The following is a 12,460-nucleotide window of genomic DNA, read 5'->3' as shown; positions in this document are numbered from 1 at the left end:
AACATTGAACTGTGCCCGGAGTATCTACTTCAATCTGAGGAATTTGGCATTCCTGATAAATAAGGGGAAAATTTTCTGATAAGACCCGTGAAAACCGAGATTTTTCTCACTCGAGATACTGATCAACTTAAAACACTTTGGCTCAACTCCCTTTCTGATAAATACCATGACCTTACCATGTGATTAAGAAGTTTACTGATACATTATTTTTTTTTTAACTGTCCACTGAGACTTCCCTAAGTGAGGATATCTTTAAATATTCTCGGTGAAACTTTTTGGAAAGTTACTTAGGGGTCTGTTGGGTAACACTAGGTGTGGCAATGTTCTTCATTCTTATGATTTTATCCCCTCAAAATGAGGGGAAAACAAATTTTGCCCTACCCACTAAATTTGAAAACTGAATTCTTTCCCTAACCACTAAAGCCATGGTCTCTGAAAAACACATCCTACTAATTTAGGGGAGGAGAGGGGATGATGACAAGCAGAGGAGGAATGATGTTTGTATATCACATTAAAATATTCCAAGTGATTGTCGATGTATTTGGGAATAAATAGATTGGAACTCCCAAAACTAGTGAGAGAAATGGAAAAAGGAAACACCGATCATTCTGAATAGATCTAAACATTTTGGGAGCATGTTTAGGAACTACCACTTCTGAATGCGATCGAATAACTGGTACCAGATTTGTCCCCCTGCTGTAAGCGATCAGGAAACTGAAGATATGAAGCAAGTGTTTGGGAACCTTGAAAAACAGACACAGCACAATGTTGCAAGTTCTGACAAGAGGGAAAGAAATGAGGTACATCCAAGGATCAACACTGGCTCGAGGCAGCTACTCCCCAGACAGCAACAGAAGGAGGAGGAACCATAGCAAAGCACAACCATCTTGCTGAATTTAGGAGAGAGACATCAGAGTTCAAGGAAGCCAAGAGAGCTGAAATGTGTGGGACAGAATACCAGAGAAAAAGAGCGCTGGAAATATGTCTAGAATTTACCTTGAATCTTTTGTAAAAATATCTGCTATACACGGAGAAGGTGAAACTCTAAGAGACCATGTTTCTGGGCTCTGTGAACCAGAAGCTGAATTGTGACCAGCTAGAATGGAGAGACTTTGCTGAACACACCCAATATTTACCAGAGCCTCCTGAGGGAGCCTGCTTTCAGAGGAGAATTATATTCGCCCTATAGGAAATCAGGCTTTAGACTCACTGTAAGAAAGCTTCAGATCAAGCCTCACAAGGACCGGGTTGAGCTGCAAGTCACTTATCTCTCTACCAAACAAGATTCAACTTTCTAAAGGAAGACTGGTAAATCCAGATGTTTGGCGGGATCCCATGTACGATATCTAGCATCCTAACAAAAATCGTTGGAGAAAAGAAGCAGGAAAATACGACCCATAACTGAAAGGAAATAAGTCGGTACAAACAGGTACACAGCAACAGAGTTCATGAAATTCACGGACAAGAACTTTAAAACAGCTGTCCCGGAAATGCACGCTTGTAAGGAAATTATGAACGTAAGGAAGATAGAAATGGATCACACACAGAAAGGAAAAGTTGGCTCATTGAAAAAAAATCAATGAAACTGACAAATCTTTAGCAAGACTGAAAAAAAAGGGGGGGGGGAGAAGATATAAATTACCAATATCAGGAAGGGGAAACGAGGCTATCACTACAGACACTGAAGACATAAAAAAGAAAATACAATGAATGAGAAAATAAATTTTTTTCCATAATTCCATAGGATTGAACATTGCTCAGCCATAAAAAGTAACAACACAATAACACATTACAGACATGACAACATGGATGAATCTGGAAAACATGCTGAATTGAAGAAGCAATACACAAAGAATCCGTCCTGAATAAATCTATTGATATAAAATTCGAGATCAGGCAAAACTAATCTATAGTGAGAGAATATCGGTACTTGCTTGACGTTAGGTGGGATACAGGTGGGGTCTGACCACAAAGAGACCCAAGCGAAATGCAGAGGGACAGAAATGTACTGTTGCCAGGATTATGGTGGTGTTGGCCACACAGGAGAATAGTTGTTGAAACTCCAACTGGAACATGTGTTCTTTGTAAATTTTACCTCAATAAGTTTCATGAAAAATAAAAGCCAAAACATTCAACAAATATATATACCTACTAACATATTGTTGTTGCAAAGCCAAGCAAATTTTTTAAGATTCGTGTGTCAGAGCAACGAAAGGTTAATTTTAAGAGCATGTTGTACCTGATTCTCCACCTTACTTTGTCTGTAGAAAATAAAACATAAATCCAGAATCATGTAAATGTGACCTCATTTACAAAGTTCATCCTGCAGAAAGGAAGGAGGGGTGCTCACCAGCCAGAGGCCGGGATTACCGGTTCTTTAATTCGTGAAAATTACAGGTTTGCTCTCATTCAAGAGTTCAAATTAAGACCCTTCCAAGAATTTGTGTGTGTGTGGTCAAGAGGGGAAGGGGTTCTTCCCCAAGTCAGGTACCAAGGGGAGATCTCATGATTCTCAGCAGGGGTGGGAGGAGAGAAGACTCATAGTCTCAAGGCAGGAAGCTTCAGGAAGGCTATTTTGAAAGATCAATAGATAACACACCTCAGTGAGCTGAGAGCATTTGTCCGTAAAAAACAAAGATCAAAACAAAAACAGGCACCCTGTCTGGCAAGAGGTATAAGACATTGACAATCCCTTTGCTGAGACTTTACCTTTCTTGGTAAGCACAGGCATACAGCACTATCTTATTATGGAGGGGACAATTACCTACTTTTTTGGTGGGTCTGAGGCCATCAACCCACACATTATGGTCAAAAACATTTTCAGTAACCCATTTTTGTTTTCCTGCAGAGAAAAGGCAGGAAAGAAGCATTACAAAAAAGAAACATGACAAAAGAAACATGACAAAAAGAAAACATGACAAAATGTTAAACCTGGTTGACTTTCAATGCCAAAAATATGGATATATTTTCACGAACTTTCTATATTTCCAGATATTGTCTTGTAAGTGTTACTTTTGCAATGGAAAAAAATAGTAAACATGTCATTATGGTCTGCATTTATTGGTAATGAAAAAAAAACTTCAGGGACAACAAATTGTTCTGTTGCACCCTCCTAGCTTCTATAAATTTCTGTTACCTTTGTAAGAAAATTGCTGCATATTCTAGTCTTTTCTATTAATACACAAAATGTGCCTTCCTATACCACAAACAATTTTACCCCTGTTGGTTCTTTTTTTCCACTGTGTGTGTCCAATACGTCAATGTTCCCTCCTACACACTGCAAGCCACAAACCACGCACGGCCACCTGGGGGAAGCAGAAGGATTCTCCTCTGATTTTGTCCACCTAGGGAAGGAATTTGTTGTACTTCATTTCAGACTAGTTCGGTAGCTAATTGGTTCCAAGCGTTAACAGATGAGGTGTTTTTACTCAAATAAGTGTAGGAAGTACAATGGAAGAATTAAATACAATTACAGAAATGCCTCCCCTTTCCAGATTAGGATTATATTTGAAACCGGTGACAATTTACAGGGGTACACGATTATCACACAAAGTCTCCATCTGCAGACTTTGGCTGGCTAGAAAAGGTTTCTCTAGATCTCTTTACATCTTCTTAAAGATTAACGAGCTTCAACACATGCCAATATGCGACCGTGCCAGAATTCAGACGTGTTCCGCAGTGGAAGTTGGGTTTGGGGTTTGAAACTATTTTTGTCCTTCCTCTCTCCATAGATCATGATGGCAAACTTGTCAAAGGTGTAGCTGGTTTCTGGATTTAGGCCATCCTGTGAGGGCTCATGAGCCATCTCCATGATTGGTAGAACCATCTAATTTCTTTAAAACAACTCTCAAAAGCATCTTTTAAACCCTGTTGGCGCTTATTTCTTAGCTCAGAGAAGGTAAAGTGCCTGTTCGGGAGTGGAGAACCAGGCACACCCTCTGATTTGGGTCATTTTTCTCATGTTAATGCACTGGGGCCATACCACCGACCACTAGAATCCAGACACTACAAGATTCTACTCTCAGCCGCATTCCAAAAAGACCCTGTGCGGGGGTTTGGGTGGGGGTGTCTTTTTAGTGCATATTTTACGTTATCTCTGACTTCGTGCCAGATAGCAAGGGGGAGTGCATTTATAGGAGGTCCTAAAACCAAATGGAAAGCAGAGCAAATGGACGATCAGAAAGGAGGAGGAAACTGATATTTATTGAATGTCTACTAGTGAACCAAACATTTGACAAGTATTATGCCCTTGCGGTTCGCGGCCGGCCCTCAAACCAGCAGCATCAGCAGCACCTGGGAGCTTGTTAGAAATTCAGAATCTCAGGCACCGTCCAGGCTTGCATTTTAACAGACCCTCAGCATTGCTTTATCTCATTCCGTCTTCACCGAAACTGTGGATAAATAGAGCATTACCGCTATTTTATATCAGGAGAGTAAAGATCAGAAAGGTTAAGAAATTGACATAAAAGTCAGAACATAAGTAATAAGAAAAACTGGATTGAGGCCCATTTTAAAACTTCTCATATTTCCACTCTACGGGGCAGAGTCCTAAACCGGCCTTAGGCTGTTAAGACTTGGGTTTCAATCCAGACTCCACCATTAATATCTTTCTGGGCTCATATACACCAGTTAATCTATCTGGGTGTCACTTTTTTTTTTTTTTTTGTCCTGCTTATTTCATGGAATTGCTACAAAACAAATGAAATTAATATATGTGAAAACACTCCGTAAAGTTATAGCACTGGCCAAAATTAACCTGCTAATGGAATCTTACAAGCGGTTCTTTCTCGCTTCGTTTTTGCCAAGGAAGAAAGACCAAGAACAAAACATTGGATGCCAGGTACCTCCGCATCACATAGTGAGGGATCCAACTGCCTAGGTGGTTTTGAAGCTGGCCAGCTCAGCCCTCATCCATTACCCAACCTCCAGGGTGTAAAAAGTTTGAAAGGAAGAGAAGAGAGGCTTTCTCTGAAAAGCGTTTTTATTGGAGAATGGGGCAAGGTCTGATCATTTCTCCCATGTCTCCGTCCTACAGAAAGGGGCTCTAAGAAGCCCACACAGAGAGTTTGCTATTTGTCCTCTAAAAAAAAGACAACTTAATCTGGAAGGAGAGACCTGCCATAAACCTTCCTTTCCCCTGCAGGCTTTCCAGACTGAAGCAATACTGTGTTTTGGCATTGCCACGCTGGCTCTTAAACTGGGCAACAAATTTCAATTATGTATCTTGGGCTAAAAGTGACTTGAGGATTTTTTTATTATTTAAAAGTATCTGAAATATTTTCAGGAACCTGGTCAAGATTTCAACCAAAAAGAAGGGAAAAACCAATCCACAGATTTGGTTTAAGAGAACAATGTGAGGGGTACTTGGGTGGCTCATTGGTTAAGTGTCAGACTCTTGATCTCAGGGTCGTGAGATCGAGCTCTGGATCAGGCTCAAGAGTCTCGCTCTCCCTCTGCCCCTCCCCCTGCTCTCTCGCTCTCTCTCTCCCTAAAATAAATAAAATAAATCTTAAATAAAAATAAAGGAACAATGTGAAAAAATTATCATTTGCTGCTTATATGTTATGGGGAACTGCTTTTCCTGCACCCTGGTTCCTATTATTAGCACATTAAAAACCAACACAAGATCAATAGGAATAGTGTTTCCAAAGCAAAAAAAAAAAAAAATCTAGTTTTACAGGTAAAGGTCATTGGAGAGAGATGGAGCAAGCAAGGGGGCTTTCCCCAAATTACCTTCTTATCCTAAACCCAAAACCCTAAATGACATCCTAGCCTACACTCTTACAACTGCTCATTGCGCAGAGGTGGGTGAAGTTTCCCACCATGCAGGAGACCAAACGCCGTTTTTCTGTAGGAAACCACAGAGGTTTAGAAAAGTAAAAAATTATTCCACCACAGAGTGAAGTACCATCCTTGTTTGGGATAGGATGGGAGGAGAGCAACAGCCTGGTTACCCCTCCTGGGCATGGCTATTGAGAATTCAGGTCCCAGACAGACTAGTGAAGGCAGGGAAAGTTAGGGGCAGAAATTTAGGCTGACCCAGAAAGCTGAGCAGGATCTGGGGATCTGAATGAGGGAGCTAAGCCACAGGTAGCTGGTTTGGACCAAAATCGCACACAAAAACCAAGAGATCAATATATGTGTTGGGAAAAAGAAACTAAAATATCCAAATTGACCAACATGCATAATTGCCACGTGTGTCAAGATGACTTCAAATTCATTCCTCCAACCCAAATGTCTCCAAACATTATTTAAAGACATAACCTTTCTCTCTCTATCTTCTAATTCCCTCTGCCCCGATCCCTACTCCTTTCCTGACCACCCGAATGTCCAAGAGTGGACTTTAAAAATTGTCATATCATTGCCTTCTGTAAAGATCTTTCACTGCCTTCCACAGCCTTTGGGTAAAGTCAAGGGTTCTTAGCTGGTGCCTGAGGTCTCGTGTGATCTGACTCCTGGTTACTTTCCAACACATCTCTCACCAACTCCCACTCCTCAACACACGATCCAACCAGACGGAACCTCTCAGTTTCCAAACACACCCCACCTTTGAGCCTTAGCATATCCCATACTGCAGAGTTTTCCAAACTTGTTGATGATAAGTATCACCTGCAAAGTTTGTTCAAAATGCCGGTTTTCAGGTCTAACGCCAGACCCCACCAATTCAGACATTCCAAGGAAAGGATCTGGAAATCTGCGTGTTTAACAAACCTTCTAGGTGAAACTTATCATCTAGCAAATCTAGTGAAAGCTCTGTGAGGGTAAGGACTCTGGCTTTTTCTTAGTGTCATATCCAGAATTCAGAGTAAGTGACACTCCCTTTGCCTACAATACCTGCCCTCCACTCTACTTTTGACCTGGATAACTCATTTTGTTCACACAACACCAGTACCATTCTTGTAACATAATAAGCAGATGATACATGCTGAATAAGTAAAAAATATTAATAAAAAAATGAGTAAGTGCATCACATGAGTAGAGCAGGAAACTGGGGGGAGGGGGGTAGATGGGACGTTACAAATGGCAGGTGAAAACAGATGTCCCCCACTGTGACAGCATCTAGAAGGCCTGAGCACAGGGATCCTGAATTCAGAAGGAAGAAACCTAGGCCCTGAGGTCCAGGCTACCAGATAAGTATCTGGTCACTAAAAGGACTAATGTCACAATGCAGAAATCTTGTCAATAATAATGGAGAAGAGCAGAGAAATGTGTTCACGAAGGAGGTAACTAGAAACAGAGACTTTGGGGCCTTCAAAACAAGATGGGAACCCAGTAACTGGAGAAATGATTGCTAAAATTTCAGTGGGAACAGCCACGAGACGTTCTCTTTTTTTAAGATTTTATTTATTTGAAAGAGGTGAAACGAGTACAGGAGCAGGGCAAAGGTCCAGAGAGAGAAGCAGACTTCCCACTCATCAGGGATCCTGACACAGGGCTCAATCCCAGGATCCCGGGATCGTGATCTGAACCCAAGGTAGACACCCAACCCACTGAGCCACCCAGGTGCCCCAAGACATTCTTTTTTTTTTTTTTTTTAAGATTTTATTTATTTATTTGACAGACGGAGATCACAAGTAGGCGGAGAGGCAGACAGAGAGAGAGGAGGAAGCAGGCTCCCTGCTGAGCAGAGAGCCTGATGTGGGCTCCATCCCAGGACCGTGGGATCATGATCTGAGCCGAAGGCAGAGGCTTTAACCCACTGAGCCACCCAGGCGCCCCTCCCCAAGACGTTCTTAATAATGAATTACCGAGGGCCCCTTAGAAGACACAATGGAGCTGGCCTGGCTTGCAGCAGCATATACAGGAGGGGATTGTAAGCCAGCTCTGAAGGTTAAGAGGAGACACTGGGTCCAAGAGCCTGCAGCTACTCTGGTCTCCTGCCCTCCTCCCTCCCCAAGTACGAAGGAGATCATTAAATTTACTGAGGTTTTTCTGCCTCCTTATCAACTAAGACAGTACTTTTCTAGGGTTGTAAGTTATAAAAGGAAATAGCAGAGTTGATTTAATTATATGTGGGAGTATGTGAGGACAGAGAGATTTTAAAAATGTCCAGAAAAATCTGGAAGCTGGACAAATAGGGAAATGAAAAAGAAATGGAGAAAACCTCAGACTGTGCTCTTTTGACATCAGCCCCACCTGGTGAAGCTGGGCATGTTTATTAGTTTTCCACAGCCACATTTATTTATGTAATAAGAACTCATCCATAAAGTCTTCAATGGTGGCAAGAAGAAAGCCAGGTGTAGTTGAGGTTTTGTGACGCTCTCAATCTCTCCCTTGTCCTTAGCAGATGGAAGGGAAGAGGCTCGAAGAATCAGAGAGAAAACCATGAAGTTTACAAGATGTAACCACTTTTCCATCCATGTTCAAACCACGTGCACTTGAGCTAAATGTAACCCCCATGTGATCCTGATTCATTTACACTATAATCATCAAAATAGTGTTTTCCAGGAGCAATTTAGTGTCCACAAAGATTTTTTAAATCTTTTCAGATATATTTTTAATCCATTTTCCCCATTAAAAACAGGAAGTTGCTTTTGCCAACTGTCAAATGACTTAGTCATGAGGGAAATGTTCAGGTTCCATTCAGATTTTTAAGGCCATGAATTTTGGCAGATTTTCATTGGGTTCCACCGGGTTTCCTACACCCATCAAAGGGCAGTGCTTGTCCAGGTGGGTGGCTTGATTTCCCACAAGTGTTACCAGAAGTTGACTTTCCCCAACAGGTAAGGTTCCTGCTCATCTGCCACGGCCTCTGTGTTCCTCACTTTTCCATGGTGGTCTTGCTCCTTCTTCCTCCCTGCCTTTATTCTTTCCCTTTCCACCTTTATTTCCACAATGAATTACATTTAATATTTAGCTTATGTCAGACTCTGTTCTACTCGATACTGTTATCAGTGACTCAGATGAGGACAGCTCAGCTGCTTAGAAAGTAAGTGATAACATCACCATAAGAGGAACAAACTCATCAACTAGATGATAGAGAGAGGCCTGGTTCTAATAAAATAATGAGTTGCAGAGGAAACAGAAAGTACTGTCCTTAGATATAAATGATCTATACATACACAAATGAATCCCCAGTAGAGGGTGCATTTAAGGACTCAGAGTTTAAGAGGAACCTCAGCAAACCAAAGTGGTTTCCAGTGGAAAGAAATCTAGATGGGAAAGAATCCAAGTAACTTGATAGTATAGGAATTGGGACCATTTAGCCTGAAGATAAAAAAGACTTTGGGGGTATAAGACCACCCTTTAAATAAATTAGAAGATAGGAAAACAACTATCAATACATTTTATAGTCAGATCCACCCAGAAATCAATGAACTAGATGATTCTTAAAATGCTCCTAGATACGAGATTCTGTCTCCCCACCCACCCCCCAACAAGGCTCATGCATCTCTTTGCCTTCAGAGTGCCTCTGCTAGTTTAAAAATGTATAAATGCCCATGACTGGTTCAGAAATCTCTAATATAAAGTTTTCAACTTCAAAAATGTCACTGACTTTTTGACTTGCTTTTTATTTTCTCAGGCTCTCCTAAACAGAGATCCCCACCACAGAGTTCCTTCCCTAAGATTAAAAGACATAAAAAAATCCATGCCTGAATGTGAAATATCTCACCAATTCATAATCAGCTCCCTTTTGCATAGACACAAAGATTCTCCAAGTCTTCGTGAAAATGTCTAAGATCTGATCCCTGCTCTCTTTTTAGGATTTTCAGTTGTTGAATTGAGCACCCAGAAGTGGCAAATATATTCAGTAACGGAAGAAATAACAGTCATGATTTCCTATGACACTTAAGAAAATGGGAAAAGAGAATAAACTCTTTCTATGTAACTATTCTCAAGATTGGGTGTTTGGCCATTCTCCCCACCCCCACATAACCATTAACAGTTGTGATGGAAAGAGCTCCAGAACCCAAAACCGGCCTTTGAATGACAAGCTAAAGAGCCTGGTAGTGAGCATTCGCTGTGTGCTCCATGCAAAATATTTCGTTTGGGAAAACTAAGACAAGCAAATCAATTAACTTTACCAGAGAAAAGTGAAAAAAAAAATTTTTTAAAGTCCATTTCTCTCTACATTTACCACTGTAAGAATTAAAATGACTCCACTTCCAAGAAAACTATTAATTTTTACAGTGTCAGCTTGCTTTTTTACAAACTGCATTTTTATGATACCATTCTCAGTGTTGGAAACATTTTATACTCGAGAGAGAGTCTAAGCTGTTGCAAAGTGGAGGAACAGTATCATATTTAAACCATTTGATCTATTTTTAAAAACACCGTATTTAAACCTAGAGAACAATGTCTTTTAAAGCCTTTTAAATAGTCATTTGGAAGACATCTCATAAGCATTATAATCTTGTTCTTTCGCTCTTTTGTCTTACCTCCCACCATACTCGCATGTTCCGGGAGTATGTGCCGTTCATGAAGTCAGATTGCTGGGTGTCACATGCACAGCCCACATATCAGCAAAGATTCCCCATGCCTTAGCATGAACTTATCTGCTGCCTCCTCATTGGGCAAGATGCTTAGTCAACATGATTAAAGGGATGAGAAAAAGTTGCTGCAAGAAAGGGTTAGAGGAACCAGAAGGGATTACCTACAAAAGAGAAAGAGTGACTTGAGTACAGCCATTCAGTCCACTTAGATTTCTTTTATGAACACAATAAATACTTAAATAAATAAATGAGTATGCTCCGCATCACAGAGAACCAACAAAAGGAAACATGTTTAAGTTATATCCAGAGAGCTTGCTATTGGATAAAAGAAGGGCTTTTCAAGATTTGAGCGCTAAAGCGTTGAGAGGATCTCCTTGGGGAGGTTATGGATGCTTTCTCCCTATGGAGATTTCATAAGAGCAGTCCCTTTGTCTTGGATGGTTCAAACAAAGAACATCTGCGGCCAAACTGCAGAAATGGGGCCTTGTGGCCCAAGAACATCCTGTTATAAAGGCCTGTGGGAAAGTATTTCCAGAACTTGCTCTGGTAATCAAGTCTAGTATTAAGCAACCTTCCCTGTCGGGGAGTTCCTCTTCATAGGCTCAAAAACCATACACTAAGTTCCGATCTTTCTCCATGGGAATGCAGACACAGAACACAGCCTTGAATGGTCCTTGATTTCTTTGCTCATGAAGGGCCAGCTTACACTGGGGAATCACGGTATTCTCTCAAATGTGCCAGTCATAGAGCCATGAAGAGAAGACCTCTTTAGAGAGCACCAGCATGATTCTTCTGACAGTGGAGAGGCACAGTTTCCCTTGGTGATCTCAGAAGGCATCTGTAGCAAATTCCATTGAACTCAGTAAGTACATTTTCAATGGTTCTCTTTGCTCAGATCTAAGCTAAGTGCTAGGTGCACACAATAAAACTATGTCATGGTATCTGCCTCAAGTCACTAGAATATTTTAGATAAAAAATGAGGCATATTCCTATGAAAGGAATAGAATGAGGGATGCCTGGGTGGCTGTCAGTTAAGCATCTGTCCTTGGCTTGGGTCATGATCCCAGGGTTCTGGGATCGAGTTCCACATTGGGCTCCCTGCTGAGCAGGGAGCCTTTTTCTCCCTCTGCCTGCTGCTCCCCCTGCTTGTACTCTCTCTCTCTGACAAATAAATAAATAAAATCTAGAAGGAAGGGAGGAAGGAGGAAAGGAAGGAAGGAAAGAAAGAAGGAAGGAAGGAAAGAGAGAGAATGGGAGAGCTTTTGTTAAATGATAAGGTGACAGAGTGAATAAGAAGTAAAGAAACCAGAAATGACAGGAGCATCTGTGGGTTAGAGTAGCTGGGAAAGCCTTCATGCTGGAGATGTGACAAAGGTTGGAAATCTGAGTACAGCTCTTAGCTGATTTTCTGTCTCGATATTTCCCAGATTGACTTACACCATTTTCTTTTTGTGAAGCACACTGATACCCACAAACAGCTGATCACTCTTGGTTTGTAGGGGACTCATCTTGTTTCTAAATGTGAACATCTTATATCTGCTGAGTTTTTTTTATGTAGTTTTTCTAGTGTCTCAGTTTTCGTGTTTTTACATGGAAATCCAAATGGGAAGCCTGGCTTGTATAAAGAAGGCAACGTGGCCTCCAATCCCTGGACTCATACTCAGAAAAAAATGAATTAGTCCATATATACAATGGAGTATTACACCTCCATCAGAAAGTATGAATACCCAACTTTTATATCAACATGGACAGGACTGGAAGAGATTATGCTGAGTGAAATAAGTCAAGCAGAGAGAGTCAATTATCATATGGTTTCACTTACTTGTGGAGCATAAGGAATAACACGGAGGACATTGGGAGATGGAGAGGAGAAGTGAGATGGGGAAAATTGGAGAGGGAGACAAACCATGAGAGACTGTGGACTCTGAGAAACAAACTGAGGGTTTTGGAAGCGGGTTGGGGGTGTGGGGTGAGCCTGGTGGTGGGTATTATGGGGAGCACGTATTGCCTGAAGCACTGGGTGTGGC

This window comes from Martes martes (genome assembly GCF_963455335.1).
Source record: "Martes martes genome assembly, chromosome: 15".
In the NCBI taxonomy this organism is placed as follows: Eukaryota; Metazoa; Chordata; class Mammalia; order Carnivora; family Mustelidae; genus Martes; species Martes martes.
Note: the sequence above shows the minus strand (reverse complement) of the source record.